At 58.5% G+C, this 16,756-nt stretch overlaps 1 protein-coding gene across 1 annotated transcript in view; it reads right to left on the bottom strand.

Moving 5' to 3' along the window:
* The window catches only part of SH3BP2 (SH3 domain binding protein 2), a 38,655-nt gene extending 22,294 nt beyond the window's left edge, over nucleotides 1–16,361 (bottom strand). Inside the window, exon 1 of the mRNA XM_012737371.2 lies at nucleotides 16,270–16,361. The gene's annotated coding sequence lies outside the window, so the exon portion shown is untranslated. The remainder of the gene's footprint in view (nucleotides 1–16,269) is intronic.
* Between the last annotated feature and the right edge of the window lie 395 nt (nucleotides 16,362–16,756).

Below are 16,756 nucleotides of genomic sequence, written 5' to 3' on the forward strand. Positions count from 1 at the left end.
TCTGCTCAGGAACAAGGTTATCTGCAACCAGCACCCCCTGCCTTGGCACTCGGGCTTCATGCCTGCCTCACCTCAGTGCTCACAGCCCAAGAGGCTGGTCCTGCCATCATCTGCACCGGAGCAATGAGGAGACTGAGGTTCAGAGAGGAGGGCACTCTCTGGGCTGACAGCCAGGGATCAGTGGCATGGGGACAGCAACCTGCTTCCCTGGCACCCTGGGCCCCTGAGCCCAGCCTGGTGCCTGTTTGCCACCTTCAGGAGCAGCTCAGGCACCGAATATGCCAAGGAGTGTCTGCTGGGCTCAGGGATGCTTTGTCTTTCCACCATCTTTCTATGCTGCCATAATGGTGTGCATAAATGTCCTGGCTGATGCTCTTAAGAGCATCGGCAATGCTGAAAAGAGAGGCAAACGCCAGGTTCTTATAAGGTCATGCTCCAAAGTCATCCTCCAGTTTCTAACTGTGATGATGAAGCATGTTTTGTTATGTAGGTTACATTGGTGAATTTGAAATCATTGATGATCATGGAGCTGGGAAAATTGCTGTGAACTTTACAGGCAGGTTACACAGTGTGGAGTGATCTGATGTGCAACTCAAAAGATTTGCAGTGCAACAGATTTGATGTGCAACTCAAAAGATCTAGAAAAATGGCACAATAATCTGCTCCCATCCCGCCAGTTTGGTTTCATTGTACTGACAACTTCAGCTGGCATCATGGACCATGAAGAAGCAAGAAGAAAACACACAGGAGGGAAAATTCTGGGATTCTTTTTCTAGGGATGTATTACATACTTACAAATAAAATGCCTCCATGGAAAAAATAAATAAATAAAATAAGATGCTTTGCATCAGCCCTTCCCACCGGGCCTGGTCCACCCCACAGCCAGCCCTGGGACCTACCCCCAGGCTCTACCTGACCAGGACCCCCCACCCCAGCCGGCCTTATGCAGTTCGCTGTACGATGAGGTGGGCTTCAAGGATTCCTGGGAGCTCAGTACTGGGCACTGTTTGTTTGGGGCACAGGGAGTGAGTGGCCTAGAAGGTAGGACCCTGCCCAGCATTACGTAGTACAAAGGCCTGATTGTGTCCATATCCTATCTCTGGAACCCATGAATGTGACCTTATTTGAAGAAAGGATCTAAGGATATCACTAAGTTAAGGAGCTCATTCAGGATTAACCAGGTCGGCCCCAAATCCAATGACAAATGTCCTTTATCTGTCTCTAAGAGACAGAAAGGAAAAGACACACTCTGGAAACTGAAGATGGAAAAGAGACTGGAGTGATGTGGTCACAAGCCAAGGGCACCAAGGAGTGCCAGCCACCACCAGAAGCTAGAAGAGACAAGGAAGAAACATGGCCCCGTGGACACCTTGACTTTGGACTTCTGGTCTCCAGAACTATGAGAAAGTAAATTTCTGTTGTTTTTTAGCCTCCACTGTATGGAAGTTTGTTAGGGCAGCCCCAGGGAAAGAATCTACACAGGACTGACCCAAGTGCTTTCCCAGGATGAACTACAGCCTTCCACTTAGTCTGATGCCAAGCCCTGGGCATGCCCTGTCAGTGAGCGGCAAGCTCTGCAAGGCCACATCAGCTGGACACAGCATCCCTGAGCTGGCCTCCCCATGTGTCCACACTCTCCTGCAGGCCTGGGTCACCATCTCCCAACCATCCTGAGCATAGGGTCCGCCAGACTAGCATGCCACATCTGACCACACTCACCAGGCTTGCTGGCCCCACATCCCAGCCTCTCTTTTTTTTTCTTTTTTTTTTTTTTTGAGACAGAGTCTCACTCTGTCGCCTGGGCTAGAGTGCTGTGCCGTCAGCCTAGCTCACAGCAACCTCAAACTCCTGGGCTCAAGCAATCCTCCTGCTTCAGCCTCCTGAGTATCTGGGACTACAAGTGTACACCACCATGCCCAGCTAATTTTTTCTAGTTTTAGTAGAGACAGGATCTCGCTCTGGCTGAGGCTGGTCTCAGACTCCTGAGCTCAAGCAATCCTCCCGCCTCAGCCTCCCAGAGTGCTAATATTACAGGCATGAGATCCTGGCCCTCTTGCTCACCCCTCTGGCCTGCCCTTCTTCAGCTCAATCAGGCCACTTCAACCACGGAGCAGAGGCCAGACTGGTTGCTTGGCTGAGTGGATGGGGTGTGGCCCCTGCTTCCCTTTCTGCCCTGAGCCTCCGACTCTGGACCTGTCATTTAGGACCATCTTGCTCCATCCTGGAGGTCCTGCAATCTCCACAAAGAAACTGAATGCTCCCTCATGCTTTTTGTTTGTTTGTTTGTTTTGTTTTATTTACGAGGACAGGGTCTCACTCTGTCACACAAGCTGGAGTGCAGTGGCATCATCATAGCTCACTGCAACCTCAAACTCCTGGGCTCAAGTGATCCTCCTGCCTCAGCCTCCCGAGTAGCTGGGACTATAGGCACATGCTCATGTCTACATCATTTTTTAATTTTTGTAGATATGGGGTCTTGTTATGCTGCTCATGCTGATCTGAAACTCCTAGCCTCAAGCAATTCTCCCACCTCAGACTCTCAAAGTGCTAAGATTATAGGTGTGGGCCACTGTGCCCAGCTTCCCTAGAGGGTAAAACCATCTAGAACCTTGTCTTCTTGGAAATCTCCAAGTCAAGGGCATAACTCTGCCTAGCAGTGTCACATGTGTCCCCGGCACTGCCCACAGGCCCAGGTGGGTGTCTAGCCCACAGCAGGATCCAGGGGATGGTCAGTGTCATGTCCACACACAGGGCCAGCCCCCCAACGTGGCTGTAACCAGCAAATCCTTCAGAGCTCAGAGTGAAGAATTTGTAACTTAGAGCTAATCTGACCCTCAACAAAGAGTCTTTCAAGGAACTTATGTCCAGGCCAGGCGTGGTGGCTCACATCTGTAATCCTAGCACTCTGGGAGGCTGAGGCAGGTGGATCATTTGAGCTCAGGAGTTGGAGACCAGCCTGAGCAAGAGCGAGACCCTGTCTCTACTAAAACTAGAAAGAAATTAGCTGGACAACTAAAAATATATATAGAAAAATTTAGCCAGGCATGGTGGCACATGCCTGTAGTCCCAGCTACTCGAGAGCCTGAGGATCGCTTGAGCCCAGGAGTTTGAGGTTGCTGTAAGCTAGGCTGACACCATGGTACTCTAGCCTGGGTGACAGAGTGAGACTCTGTCTCAAAAAAAAAGAACTGATGTCCAGCAAGGCTGCAGCCAAGGCCCATCCTTGCCCCATGACTTCTGCCTGATCAGAAAAGGTACTAGCCAGTGCTGGGTACACAAGCAAGGTTGCTCACTGCAAAATAAAGAAAAGCTGCTGCACTGGTGTCAGCTAGTGTCCCCAGAAGATGTGATATACTAGAGGGGCTGCCTAGGTGGAGGTAGGAGGCAGTTGGGTCACTCCTGTGTCCAAGGGACAGAGACAATTAAGGAAAGTGCAGAAAGAGGCCCCATACGCATGACTGCCTGGGTTTCCAAGGGCAAGACCAAACTGGGGGCCAAGGTGGGTATTCTGCTCTGGGACACTCAGCCCTTGGGCTCCAGAGGGGACTCACAATGCCCACACATCCCTGGATTCCCCACTGGGGCCTTCCTCTCCCAATCCTGTCACTTCTGTCCCCAGTAAGTGTTCCTGAGTGGGGCTGCAGCATCTCCCCAGGGCCAAGTGCCTGCTGGGCATGAGGGTCAGCGTTGCCCATGGTCCCCACACCTGGTGCAGAGCTCTGGCCAGGCCAGGAAGAAGCAGCACGTTGGCTGGAGGGAGGAGGCCAGGGCAGGGGTTCCTGGGACAATACCTCAGCTGTGGTGAGGTGGGTGGGGCTGGAGACAGTGACGTAGCTGAGTTGCAGGGGGAGCTCGCCTGGAGCTGTTCTCCTGCCTGAAACCACAAGCCAGCAGAGGCGGTTCAGGATTCACACTTCAGTTCACTGTAAACACTGACACATTTCCACCTTTTAATTGCCAGAGAAAAAATTTCAAGAGTGCTGAGGGTGACCCTAGTCTATAGCTCTGGGCTCCTGGCCAGGCTGTAGCCTGCCCCCTCACCACCCCATCCAGCCTGGCCTAAAGGGGCTCACTGCCCCAACTGCAGCCAGCCTGGGCACCGGAGGCCCCAGGCCCTGCGTGGTCCTGAGAGAGGTGCTCAGGCCTGCCTGACCAGTGACTTCGTCTCGAGAGAGCCACCCCACCGTGGGTACTCGGCAGGCAGAATGGTGCAGCGGTTAGAGCACAGGTGCGGGGGGACAGGCCAGGCTTAATTCCCTCTTTGTAGCCTGTGTCCCGCTCTGAGCCTCAGTTTCCTCATCTAAGGAGTGGGGCTGACAGTACCCCCTGGCACGGTGGGTGGTCACTGGGTTCCGCTTGCCATGCCATTGTCATGTCAGGAAGGGAGGAAATGCCAAAGGAGAGTGAGCTGGAAAGTCCTGTGCAAAGTATAGTGATGGTCTACCATGGCACCTGTGGGGCTGGCTCTGAGCAAGGCTCCAGCCTCCTGGCCCGCCCTCGACCCCACTCCCGCCCCTTTGGCCCCTCACCCAGACCACACACACTGCCTTTGAGCTGGACCCACCACCAGCAGGCACAGCTCTGGCCCGCCTGTTGCACCCCCACACCTTATGACATCTCTATCTGTCAGCTACCTGCCCCTTTCCTGACGTCAGCTCTGGGAGCAGAGATCCCAGTGTCCATCCTATGTGTCCCCAGCACCTGTGCAGTGCCCATGTGACTCAGGCACCAGGCGCTTCCTGCAACATGAGTGGATCTCATCTACACTCCAACTAGCTGGATTCCTCCTACTCCCCATTTGCTGAATTAAACAATTCATCCAGCCCCAAGCACCCCGACTTCTTCATCCCGGAGGGCCTCGGCCATGTGAGGGATGCCCTTGCAGGGATTGTGCACCCACAGAGCAGGGCCTGGGCCCCCCAGACAGCCTCCCCAGCCTCAGTGTCCTTGTCTATAAAGCAAGGGCAGAGCAGGCCAGGGGCTGGGAGAGCACATCCTCCCCCCACCCAGCCCCATCTTGCTGCTAACCTCCAGGGATCAAAGGGACACAGCCACGTGGGCAATCTGCTAGGCACCTGTGTCGGGATGCCTGGCAGCAGACAGGCAGTTTCCTCTGAGGTCAGAGTCAAGCCGACTCTTGGCCAGACAAGGAACCCACAGGTGGCAGAACTTCCCCAAATCCAGCCTGTTCCACCTCTCCCCTTCCCAGTGGCCACCATGCTCACTGCTGGGGTCATGCTATGTCTGCTCCCTCAGCACACACTTGCTGAGCGTCCACCCCACTGGGCCTGAGACGGCTCCAGGCGGCGGTTCTGGGAGCACACTGGCAACTGGTGCTGGGCGCCTTCCACCCAGACAAGACCTAGTCTGGGTGGAAGGCCAGGCCCCTCAGAAGCAAAGGGCTGCCACCAACCAGACCCCCCGGGACACCTGTGTCACATGCACATCCTAGGGTACAGACTCCCCACTTGCTGAGGCCAAGGCACAGGGGTCACAAAGGGTAGGGTGCTTTCCTGCCTACACTCACTTCATATAATAGGAGAGCCAGGCCACTGGGCAAGGGGAGAGGCAGGGAGCCCACCAATGCCCACTGTGTACCAAATACATTAGCCTCCTAGCCCACTCAATCTCCCGCTGCCCAGGTGATACTTTGCTCTCCTGATGAGGACATCGAGGCTGAGTAGGCTGCAACCCACAGCCACCCAGCCAGCATGGCCGCTGTTACCCAAAGCCTGGGGCCACCTTGCCCACACCACACAGCCTGGGGGACCCCAAAAGCCTTATGGCCCCTGCAGAGCCCATGCATTTCCTGCCAAGCCTGGCTCTGAGGCGGTAAAGAGAAGGGGCCCACTGTCGAAAGGACACTAGATCCCACCTGGGCAGAAACCCACCAACACATAGGACAGTGTGGGCAGGCCCCAGCCTCTGTGGAGGGGACGGACAGTGCTCTGGGCAGGAGGCTGGGGACACGGGGTGGGACATGACATGTGAGGGTGCAGGGAGGAAGCCACCATAGGGCTCAACCTCAACAGGGTGGGAATGCCTGGCAGTGGGGCATGAGTCCAGCCCATGCTTGAGGATTTAGGGCTTGCTTCTGTTTCAAACTCATCTCAACAGAGCCCAAGGGGAGGCTGGTCAGGAAACCCCGCCAGGCCACACCCCCCCACTCTGCAGCCGGCTCACTGCGACCGATTCCCTTGGGGGGAAGGGGAGCTGGTGCTTGCCAGCAAAAGAGCCCTGGCAGAGGAGCAGAACCCCAGTCCTCTCCCTACCCATCAGTAACTGAGCCAATCCCAGGAGCTGTCGGGCCCAGAACTCACTGCTGAGGCCAGTGGGGGGGAATGGTACCCACCTCCACAAAGCCTTGAACAAGCAAAGGAGCAGGCAGTGCCCTGGACACAGAGGGACTCCCTGCAGGGCTGTGTCCAAACCCTACTAGGCAGCTGAGAAAACTGAGAGCAGGAGGGGTCAGAGAATGCTGGGAAGTAGCCCACCGGTGGGCTGGGCTCAACTAGAGTCATGGTGGGGAGTGGCCAGCCAGACCTCCTGAACAGTGTCACCCCACCTCCAGAAAAAGGAGGCAGTAAGGGCTCTGCCACTAGTAGGCAAATATCAAACTCTGCACCCTGGGACCCAAGCCACCCTCCATCTGGGACTCCCAATCTGCTGGGGAGGCAGCCACCTCTGACTCACATCCTCGTGACATTGTTCCACCCAGACATGTTGACATGTCAGCCAGTGTCTTGGAAGCAATCTTCTGCACGAATTAGCCAAGCAGGGACTTACACAGAGGGTGTCTCAGCCAGAGAACAGCTTGGACACAGGCCCTGCATTGGGGCAAGAGAAGCTACACACCTCAGACATGAGGGACAGAGGTGGGTCCATGTCAGAACTGTTTGCCAAGGCCATGTGCCCAGTTGAGGCAGATGGTGTCTCAGACCTTCCCAAGCTGAGCTTCTGGGTCCAGGCATCATTCACACCTGAGCTCCAGAGCCAGCTCTGTGCCCCGCATTGGAGACTGGGCACATGTCATTCACTCCTGAGCCTTGCTCCTCATCCCTTGTTGGTAAGCGTACTCTGAGGACCAAACCAGACAGTTCACGAGGACTCTGCCATAAGCACTTGGCCCAGCACTGAGTCCTAGGGCCCCTAGAGATGGAGAGCACCTTGCCTAGCCCAGGTCCCTGAACCAGGGTGAGGTGATAGCAAGGGAATACAGTGGGGACACCAAGGCCATGAAACTCGTGCTGGGGCGGGGTGTGGATGGCAAAGTCAGTCAGACAGATCCAGCCCCACTGCTCCTCACCAGAGCCAAGGGCAAAGGTCAGGGGTCAGTCATGATGGGCACACTGTGTGGGCACTTGCTCTCTGCTGGTGCCAAGCCAGGGCAGCTATACAATCCCTCCACACTAGCAGCCACCAGCTGGGGTGTCCCAGCACTGGCCACCAGAGCCACTGGCTCTGCAGTCAGTAGCCTGCACCTTCTCCACCATCTGTTCATTTTACTCATTGCATTCGTATTTTTGCACCATGGTGGCCTCCCTTGGACCTCACAAAACCGTAAAGCTTCTCGTACCTGCATCAGGCTCAGTCTGGGTCTTCCACTGGAGGGGATCCTGGGCTAGGGCAAAGGGCACCAGGGCCCAGGGCCACCAGGCGTGGCCCCAGCACCGCTCCTCTGTGTACTTCTGGCTTGCCCAGAAAGCCCAGTTCACCATATGTCAGCGGGGCTCTGGCCCCTGCCCGCCCTGCCATAGGCTGGCACCCCCCAAGGCTGAAGCAGAACAAGGTCCCTTCCCTCTGTCCACTCACTTCAGCATTTCAGGGTTGGGTCTTTTTTCCATCCATGCATTGGCTTTTATGCCTTTGTACCTAATGCTAATATTTTTGAACGTTTTTTTTTTTTTTAAGACAGAGTCTTGCTTTGTTGCTCAGATTAGAGTGAGTGCCATGGCGTCAGCACAGCTCACAGCAACCTCAAACTCCTGGGCTAAGCCATCCATCCTCCTGCCTCAGCCTCCCGAGTAGCTGGGACTACAGGCATGTGCCACCATGCCCCACTAATTTTTTCTACATATATATTAGTTGGCCAATTAATTTCTTTCTATTTATAGTAGACAAGGGGTCTCGCTCTTGCTCAGGCTGGTTTCGAACTCCTGACCTCGAGCAATCCGCCTGCCTCGGCCTCCCAGAGTGCTAGGATTACAGGCGTGAGCCACTGAGCCTGGCCTAGAACTATTTTCAAATGTGGTTTTTTTCTTTGATGCTGTCGATTAGTTTTTACTCTCTGAGTTTATCATTTTATTCCATTGCCTTCTGCTTTTTGTCACTTTTCGTTCCTTAGTAAATTTTAGGTTGGCCTCAAGAGGTATAATGTCTAGGCTGGGGTCACCCATAGGCCAGCAGAGGTGGCCCCCAACTCTCTGCTAGGGCTAGGGGATCTAGCCCCAGCTGCAGCCACTCCCAGGCCAAGTCTCTGGCTAGACAGAGGCAGGGAGAAGCCCAAACAGGCCCTGAAGGGAGGGAGCTGGGTGAGGTGCCGGAAGAGGTGCTGACAAAGGGGCAAAAAGAAGGAAGGAAGACAGGGCAGACCCCGGGCTGGGGGAGGGCTGGGGGAACCGAGAGCAGCCTGTTCCTCCTTTGCCTGGGAACCCTGGAGCCTCCAGGCTGGGCTGGTGGACATCATGACAGGGCCACTGGCTCCTCTCCTCGCACAGGCCCAGGGGCAGCCTGGCTGACTGAGCATTCCCAGATCCTCACAGTGCTCCACTGTTCAGAGGCCCAGTGAGGATAAGGGTCTGGCGATAGGCCAGGGTTGGCGGGAAGGGTCCCAGCCCCAGCCTCCCCTGCCTGCCTGCAGAGTCTGGCCCTAGTCCCTGGCAGCCAGAACAGACGGGCGGGGGGGGGGGGGGGGGGGGGGGGGCGCTCCTCCCTGACTCTCCACCCACCCCAGACAGCCATCCTACCCTTCCCATGGCCAAGCCTCTGCACCCAGCCCCTCCTTGCTCTGAGCCAGCCTGTCACAGCCTGGCAGAGAAGTGGCTCTCACAGAGGATTCTGCTCAGTCTCAGGGTTTGAGACCCTTGCCTGGTACTCTACCACACTGAACTCTCATGCCATCACATGACCTCCTTGTGCTGTTCTCCACCCACAGACTCCTTCTTCCCCAGCCCAGGTCACCCCAAGACACCTCCTGATGCCCCACGGTCAGGCCGGGTGACAGTGCCCTCAGCGGTGCTCAGGCAGAGGCAGGGGAAGGAGGGCGGGTGACAGTGCCCTCAGCGGTGCTCAGTAAGAGGCAGGGGAAGGAGGGCCTCTGGCAGAAGTCTGTTCCCCTCTACACCATGGGGATGGCACTCCAAGCTGGGCCCCTCCCAGAGGGGTGGTCAGCTCCACTGGGGGCTGCCGGCCACCACGGCCTCAGACACGTGGGAGCCCCAAAGCCTGTGCTCTCCCATCTGCCCAGCCCCCCTGCACCCACCCTGGCATGGGAGCCTCAGGAGCTTCACCAGATTGCCCAGGTGAAGTGCCCGCCTGGCCCTGCATTCTGCCCCATGGGGTCATGGGCAAATGCTCCTATCTAATGCTGGGCCAATGTGAAACTCCCAGAAGCAAGATAGCTTCTGGTGGTCAGCAGAGCCCGGAACCAAGCCCCTAAGGCTTCCTCCTGGCTGGGGCATGTCCATGGCAGCCCAGGCAGCTCAGGCCCAGGCAGGCCGCACTGCCTCTGGGAGGCAGCACAGCTCAGTGAGTGCCACAAGGACACAGCCCCAGAGTGAGTCAGGTGTGCCCTCTCCGTCCCCAGTGAGATTCCACAGGCCATGCCGCTTTTCAGCCAGAAAACCCAGCAGAGAGGGCTTGGACGGTAGGGCGGAGGGGGGACTAGGTTCTCAGGACCCCTTGGTGCTGGCTGGCAGGAAACTTGGCTTGGGGCAGAGCCTGCTGGATTCTCTACAGACGCTGGGGTGTGGGGTCCTTTCTCAATCCTGTTCCTTCCCAGCAACTTCCTGCCCCCAGAGCATGTGCAGCTACCACCAACCATGGCACTTTACACCCTGGTCACATTCCCTGGTCATCCTTCACACCCTGGTCTCAAGGAAATGGGAAGACTGATCCCAGAGAGTTCCTGCCCCAAGTGGCAAACCTTCCTGAAGCCAGGAACCCAGGCTGGCTTGGGGGCTCAGCGATGGGCTCTGCCCTTCCCCCACCTTAGAGCCAGTAGACATCAGGGCCACAGTGGTTGGAGCCACGACCAGGCCCCTCTCCCTGACAAGAGGACCGGGGGTAGCCTCCTCAGGCCCAGGCCCCAGCCATCTCCTCAGGCAGCTGCAGCCTGGAGTCTGGAACCAACTTGGGCCCAGTCCTAGTGAGGGCCCCAAAGGGCAGTTCCAGAGATTCCTGCCCCCATGGCCCCTTCCTGGAGCAGCTCCAACTGTGGGGCAGGGAGCTGGCACTGGGGGGGGCAGGTCACGGCCCTGGCTCATGCCAGGCAGCAAAGTGTCATGGTGAGGACCCCTGGAGCAGCATGCCCTTCCCACTGGGGAAGTGGAAAGACCAGGAATAGGTGTGGTGGGGAGGATTCGTGGGAAGGGTGGCCAGTTAGAGGTACAGCAGGGACAAAGTCCTGAGACACGGTGGGCGTGGGGTGGCAGGTGGTGGTACCTCCCCCTGGAAGCCAACTCTAGAGGCTCCAGGGCTGTGCTGCCTCCAGCTCCTGATGAGTCACTACCAGCAGCTAGGTGGGTACTCCATGCCCCTCACAGACCCCATGAGGCTGGACTTCCTGTCCCCATCCTGCCCAGAGATAGTGAAAGATGCCCAGGTCACACAGCCTAGCCTAGCAGAGCCATCTGAGCCCACTGAGCACCAGGCAGCCACCCCTGTGCTCCTGGAGGTTTTAGGCCACAGAAGGGGTTAGCAACAGGAAGTCACTTCCTGTACCATACCAAGGGACACAGCCACTCCTTCCTCTGCTCTGCTGGGTCAAAACCACCCAGCTGACCACTGACCTACCTGCCAAGGCCAGGCCCATCGGGGGACTGAGGGGGTCTGCACCAGCTGTACACCCCTCGGGAAAGCAGCTTCCCTTTCTGGCCTCGAGTAGGAGAGGAAGCGGCTGGGGTCAGGGAGAGATGTTTTTCAAGAGACATGATGAGTGCTGAGTTCCTGGTGTGCATCCTCTAGCTCTGAGCCTGGTCCCAGCCCTGGGCTATATTCCCCACACCTGTCCACTCAGGCCAGCCATTGTGGGCCACCACCCTCCTGATGGTCACAAATCTGACCTTTTGCTGGGATCTGGCTCGGGTACTGGCTCTTTAAGACCCCCAGCCCAGGACCCCTCTGCAGCAGGCAGCTCAGCGTAGGCCACACTGACCCCAATCTTGGCCCAATATACATCTTTAGAAAGGAGCGGCCACAGAGAAAGAAAATGCTTCCGTTTCAGGTGAGGGCACACAGCTCAGCGCTTGGGCACTTATTTTTCCTCACCAGGCCTCAGTCTCCCTATCTGTACCGCTGCTGGGGCCACTGGACCCAGGCCCAGGAGTGGCCAGGTGGTAGGCTATGGTAGCTGTCCAGATGGAGCCCAAAGGTGGGAGTGGAGTGCTACGATGGAAACCTGAAGAGTTTCGTGCAAGGCCACTGCACAACAACCTGCCATTATCTGACCAGAAACTCTGCCAACCAGGCAGCAGCTTCCAGGATGACAGGCACACCTGTCTCCGATGCTCAGTGCAATATCAAACACAGGTGGGGAGAGCAAGGAGCCAACTTCAAAGAGCCTGGCAGAGCCCACCCGCCACCCCTTCACTTCCCGGCCCAGGAGGGAGGGACTGAGAGAGTGCACACTCCCTTCACCCCTCCTGTGGGCGGCGGGGCAGGCAGACAGGTCAACATGCAAGGTAACCATGGACCAGGCTAGGGGCTCAAGGAGCACCAAGCTCGGGGGTGGGGGTGGCCAGGGAGGTCATCCTGAGCATCAAGCAGGACCAACACTTATGTTTTCAATAAAAATTGCTCCCGAGGGAGAGTGGCACAGTGAGCCAGGTAGGCTGAACTGCTACCTATGAGCATCTGTCAGCAGGTCCTGCCCTCCGGCTTGCAACCTGTCAACTCTTGTGGCCCATGCCTGGCCCAGGGCGTGGCACCAGGCACCCAGCATGTAGGGCGGGACAGAGGGCTGGGGCAGCTGCTTTCTGAAAAGGCCCATCACTGCACCAGAGGCAGGGGTGAGGTTGGGTGGCAATGGCCCAGCCTCCCAGCCAAGGCTCCAGGTGCACTGTGGGCACTGCCTTGAACTCCCAAGGCTATGGGACAAAGCAAGTACCACCCTCGCATTCCAGGCCCCCGGACAGGCCCCTGACCTCTTCCAACCTTGGCTACAGGTGGCCAGCATGAGGGCTGGGGACCTGGCAGATTCCTACACCTGGCTCAGGACAGTGGCAAGGCCATAGGGACAGTCCTTCTAATGCCACAGAGCAGCATCGCTGGACTACAACACCTCTCTGCCAAGGCTGAAGGAACTCCCCAAAGTGGGGCTGCCCACCATGCGGGCTCAAGGTCAGGGAGGCCCCAGCTCGATGCTTATGGGGAGGGTTTCTCAGCAGTACCTCATTCCATTTTCCTGAAGGTCCCATGAGTTAGGCCTCATTTCACAAAGAGGGAGCTGAAGCCCTGAGACACAGGCCACCTGGAGCCCCACGACTCAGCTCCCCTCTGGTCTGGTTCCTGGGAGAAGCCCTGTGCTGCTTCACACCGTGCCTGCTCTGAGAAGCTCCTGGGACGCCTGCTCGGACTGCCTCGGCCCCGTTTGCCATGGCCTGCACACCGCCATCTTGGGGCTACTGCCCGCCAGCCTGGCAGATCCTGGGACGGGGACCTGGCCTCCCTCTGCAGGCTTGAGCAGGCAGGCACACCCCACCCAGCCGGCTGGAGCAGGCACGCGGGCACTGGGCCGCGCCCGCAGCCCAGGCTCAGCGGGTGCGCAGTAAACATCTGATTCACAAGGAAGCAGAGGCCACTTCTCGGAATCAGAGCGTGGCTACAGGGCAGGGGTGTGGATAACATGTGGATGCCCTGCCAACCCCTCAGGACTCCTCTGACCTCTCCCAGGCCACTGCCCCTGAGCACACTCTTCCTGGAGGCCAGTTGGCAAAGATGGGTCAGATATGACTGGAACCTGCTGTGGCCAACCCATGTGGGCTAAAGGTCAGTCACTTCAGGATCCCGGGGCCAGGAGTTCCAGCGTGGTCTGTGACTTGGAGCAGGGGGGCAAGCAGGGCACCCACTCTGGCAGCCTCGGAAGTGACAGTGGCTGGGAAGAAGGAAGAAGGTGGGGGAGGGCAACCAGGCCCTTTCGTCCCCACCTGGGAGCCAATGCCACCTTGAGCACCATGAGGCCCCTCACCCTGAATTCCTGTCTGACCCACAGCTCACCCTGCCCTTCAGCCTGGGCTTATACTTCATTCATATCAGCCCTGGAGTTCAGGTGTAGTCTGGCACCGAGCCCAAATCCAGCAGTGTGGCCCCCAACCAGGGGCTTCTATCACCCCTGTTTTACAGGACAGGGAACTGAGGGCCAGAAAGCGGATTCACCTAGCCTGATCTCCTGGCCCATGGCTGGGAGGCAGTTGTGTTACCGTCACCACCATCCTGTCCGGCCCTTCCCCATACAGGCTGAGGCGTGGTAAGGGTGGCTCTAGTGCTCAGGGAGGGGGCCAGGCAGTGAGGTGGAAATGCTCCCCACCACCACCTCTGGGACTTAGGCAGCCCATACGTGGGACTGTCCCCAGCTGGGAGGGACAGGGTCACTGGAGGCATCCAAAGGCCTCCTGGGGAGGGGCCACCTACCCTGGGGGGATTCCAGGGTCTGAATCCTCCTCCTCCTGCCTCCCAGGCCCTCCACACCACATCCTGCCCATGCTCTCACCACACCTGGAGCACACCACATAGGCCACTCTGGTCAAACTGGTCCTACTGCCAGCATTTGGCTCAGTCTGTCCCTACCTTCGCAGTCACAAGCCACGGCTCAGAGGGCACTCCTCCTAAGTGCAAGCCTGACATCCACTGGCCCACGTGCAGCCCACCTCCCTTGGCCAGCCTGCCTTTGTCCTCACCTTCCCAGACTGCCCAGTGCCAGCCAAGTCACCTGGGGTTATTAAAGAAACATACATGTCCAAGAAGTAATATTTTCATAAAAAAAAAAAGAAACATATATGCATATGCCCAGGACTTGCCAAGGCCACCTACCAGCCAGTCAGTGAAAGGAGGGCAGGGCCACCACAGTCACTGACCCTTGGTGCCCCACATGGAGCTCTGAGGACCCAGGTGGCTCCCAACACTGGCTGTTCCTCACCCAGGAGACTAATGGCTATGGGTGAGTCACCTCTGGATCAAAGGTGAGCAGCAATGTGGAAGGCTGCCATTTGCCCCAGGCCTCTCCAAGCCTAGCCCTGCCCCCACACCAACCCAAGCCGAGGTGGCCCAGTTTGTCCCTGCTGTCCCTCCAGGACACACAGCATCCCTGAGGGCCAGGAGAAGGATTCCCAGTGCTTCACAATCACTGAACACCAACCATGTGTCCCCGCCAGCCCCTTGGGCACTCCAGCCACCCATGAGCTAGAAAGGGGCTCATGCCCCTCACTTTACAGATGAGGAAATGGAGGCTCAGCAACATGAAGCCTCCCAACCACAAAGACACAGCTGTTAAGTGGTGGCATCTGAATTCAAATCCCAGACCCAGGCCTGACTTCGTGCCCTTCCTCCCAGCCCCTCTGCAACCAAGGCTGGCCATTGCATCTCTCCGTCCCCCTTCAGGCTTCCCATCTGCAGGCCTGCAAGTGTGCATTCATCCATGTGGCTGGGGCTGGGGGGGCTGACTCAGCACCCCGCTTCCTCTGTCCATGTGAACAGGAAGGGCCAGGGCAGGCCTGGAGCCCGACCTCCTTCCCTCTGTCTCTCCCAGGCCAGCCTCCTTGGTGGGCTCCTCCACGACCTTAAAGACCTGGTGGCCTCCCCCAAAAAGCCAAGCCCCCTGTCAGCACCCCTTTTGCCAGATGGCCGTGTCAGTTCCAGGACTGGGTTGCCTACCTGTCCTTCTGCCTGCCCCCTCTGCCAGGGTGTGTCCCAACACAGGGCACAGAGCCAGGTAACGGGGAGCCAGGTGGAGGGCAGGGAAAGGGAGTCCTCACCCCTGGCACCCATCTCCCTGTCCTGCCAGGGGCGGAACACTGTGTGTAGGGCTCCGAGGCCGGGCTCCCAGGGTGCCTCCCTCCAAGGGTGTCCAGGTAAAGGACACACTAGGGAGAGGTAGGAGGGGGTGGGGCCCAGCCCCTCATCTGGTCCTGCAGGGCCAAAGCCATGAGGGCAGGGGCTCACAGGGGCTCACCCAGGTCACATAGTCGGTGCTGGGCTGACCTGAACTCAGAGTCCTGCTCCCAGTCCAGGACAAAAACCCTTGGCCTTGCTTTCAGACTGTTGTGAAAAAAAATTCTACATACTTCATCTTCAACGTCACAGAAGGTGACATTTCCTGAGCCCCTTCATGTTGAGGTCTGCTTTGTACACTGCCTACAAGACCACACGCATGTTGTCCATACAGTGACACAGGAGTCCACACGGAGCACTTGCCCCAGGCCAAAGCCACCTCTGAAAGGCACTTAGCATGGCCACCTGACCAGAATGCACTGCCGTCACCAGTGTCAACGATGAGCAAACTGAGGCACAGAGAGGGACATGCACACCACGACAGGGCTCAGGCCCTCTCAACATCCCAGGAAGGAGCCAAGGCAGAAGCTGCAGGGACCGGCTGGGCTGCTAGGGGCCACGTGTGAAAGGGCTGCCCCCAACCCCGCCTCTCCCATCCCCTCTGCCATCTGCTCTGAGACTCACCGCTCCCCATATGAGCCACGGCTATCAGTCACTCACACTTCAGTGTGAATCAGGCCAACAGGCAAGGAAAGTTTGGATTCCCAGGATGAGGTGGGAGCAAATGCTCACCCAAGCCTGTGGAGGTCCGGCTCCGTGGGCTGTGTACCGGGGTCCAGGGGCGTTGACACAGGGACGGGAGGAACGCGGGACAGGCGCGTTACACCGCCCCCAGCCCTAGGCCTCCGGGACCCAACGTCACCCGCCCCTCCGCTCTCAACCCGCGCTTCCTCGGGCAGAGCCGGACGAGACCAGGCTGGCGCCGCCAGGCCCCGCGCGGCGGCGACCAAGGCCCGGGGACCCGCTCGCCCACCTGCCGCCCGTCCACACCCCGCCGGGACTTACCCGCCGAGCTCCGCTCCGCTCCCCCAGCGCCGTGTCCAGGCGCGGCTCGGGTCGCCGCCGAGCGCCCAGCTCCGAGCGGTCCCGCCCCGTCCGACCCCGCCCCGACCGCCCGGTCCCGCCTCCCGGCCCCGCCCCGACCGCCCGGCCCCGCCTCCAGGCCCCGCCCCGACCGCCCGGTCCCGCCTCCCGGCCCCGCCCCGACCGCCCGGCCCCGCCTCCAGGCCCCGCCCCGACCGCCCGGTCCCGCCTTCCCTGCTAGCCCCTTGCAAGCCAAAGGACCTCGGGGTGGGGGCGCTCGTGTATCGCCCCCGCACCTGGGGGCACGGGCGGGCACTGGCTGCGGGCTCCCGCACACAATAGGTGCTCAGAAAATACCGGTGAGAGAACAACCGAGCAGCGTGTCTGTGTACCGCCCCATGACCCGCACCCTGAGATCCCGGTGGAAAGGGCCTGCCAGCCCCCAGCCCTGTGATCCCTATCCTGGCTG

This window comes from Microcebus murinus, chromosome 16, assembly GCF_040939455.1.
Source record: "Microcebus murinus isolate Inina chromosome 16, M.murinus_Inina_mat1.0, whole genome shotgun sequence".
Lineage (NCBI taxonomy): Eukaryota > Metazoa > Chordata > Mammalia > Primates > Cheirogaleidae > Microcebus > Microcebus murinus.